Genomic DNA, 1,581 nt, shown 5'->3' on the forward strand with positions numbered 1-1,581 from the left:
TCTCGTACATGCCAGTTTTCGTTTGAGGTTTTTCTACCATTGTTCGTTCGCTTCCCCACTGATAGTGGTTTTGAGCCATGCTTTCGATAAGTTGGTAAGCATCAGCATAAGGTTTGTTCATTAGTGCACCACCTGTGGCGGCATCTATTGTTAACCTCGTGTTGTACAAGAGACCATTATAGAAGGTATGAATTACTAACCAGTCTTCTAAACCATGGTGTGGACAAAGTCTCATCATGTCCTTGTATCTTTCTCATGCTTCGAAAAGAGACTCGTTATCTTTCTGTTTAAATCCATTTATCTGGGCTCTTAACATAGCTGTTTTGCTTGGCGGAAAATATCGGGCAAGAAAAACTTTCTTCAACTCGTTTTATGTGGTGACTGAGTTGGAAGGAAGAGATTGAAGCCATCTTCTAGCGCTATCTCTTAACGAGAAAGGAAAAAGACGAAGTCGAATAGCCTCTGAAGTGACACCATTAGCTTTAACAGTATCAGCGTATTGGACAAATACGGATAAATGAAGGTTTGGATCCTCGGTAGGATTTCCAGAGAATTGGTTCTGTTGCACTGCCTGCAACAATGAAGGTTTAAGTTCAAAGTTGTTTGCTTCGATTGCGGGTGGAGCAATACTCGAATGCGGCTCATCTTGTGATGGAGCGGCGTAATCTCGAAGAGCACGAGCTGGTTCTGCCATCTCGGGTATCGAAGGAAAAATATTTTTGATATCAGGAAGTTCGACAGGAGGGAGATTGTTTGCAGCACGATATTCCCGAATTCGTCGTAAGACTCAGAGATATAGTTCGATATCGTTGATTCGTAAGTAGAACGGCTCGCCTTGTGAGCGAGTGTGTGGCATACAAATCAACGAAAGAAAGAAAAGAAAAAAGAAAAGCCTTAGTCTCTACAGCGTAACAGAAGAGTTACGATATCGACTAAATAAAAGTCCCCGGCAACGGTGCCAGGTATCAACAAACCAGCTCCCACCAATCTTGCATGGAGTGCTAGCAACGGAGTTTTGACATCTTCAACATTTTTTATTATACAAACATCAAAAACATCCTCAATGGCATTAACATCACCATGCGCCGGCAGAGGGTTACTTTTTATGTTGGGTCCAACATCTCGGAATGAAAGGATCTTCTTCTCAACCAGCTCTCGCACAATATGCTTCAAAGCATAACATCCCTCTAAATCATGCCTAGGGGCACCCTCATGGAAAGGACAATGGGCATCTTGATTATACCATGGAGGTAAAGGATTTGGTGGAGGACCCAAAGGTCTAGGAGTCACCAACCCTTTCTGCAGTAACGATGGGTATAACTCAATGTACGTCATAGGGATTGAAGCGAAAGGAGGTCTACCTCTTTGTACCCTATTTTGATTTGGAAGATTTTGTGGACGTGGAGCCTGTGCCCTTGGCTGTTGATAAGCGGGTGACATGAGTGCTTGCTGGTATACTGGTGCTTGTTGAATAGGTTGATAGACAGGAGCTTGTGATTGGTTGAAATTTGATGTGATTGCCGCCACATACGGTTGTTGAATATACTACACTAAATAAGTTGGTTGTTGCTGGGCAAATTG

General features: G+C 43.0%; 1 non-coding gene across 1 annotated transcript; it reads left to right on the plus strand.

The window, feature by feature from the left end:
* Positions 1 to 209: 209 nt before the first annotated feature.
* On the plus strand, positions 210 to 316 carry LOC127108665 (small nucleolar RNA R71). Its single transcript, XR_007796188.1, has one exon. It is a non-coding gene; the product is annotated as a small nucleolar RNA R71 (small nucleolar RNA).
* Positions 317 to 1,581: the final 1,265 nt, after the last annotated feature.

The sequence above is a fragment of the Lathyrus oleraceus genome, chromosome 7 (assembly GCF_024323335.1).
Source record: "Lathyrus oleraceus cultivar Zhongwan6 chromosome 7, CAAS_Psat_ZW6_1.0, whole genome shotgun sequence".
In the NCBI taxonomy this organism is placed as follows: Eukaryota; Viridiplantae; Streptophyta; class Magnoliopsida; order Fabales; family Fabaceae; genus Lathyrus; species Lathyrus oleraceus.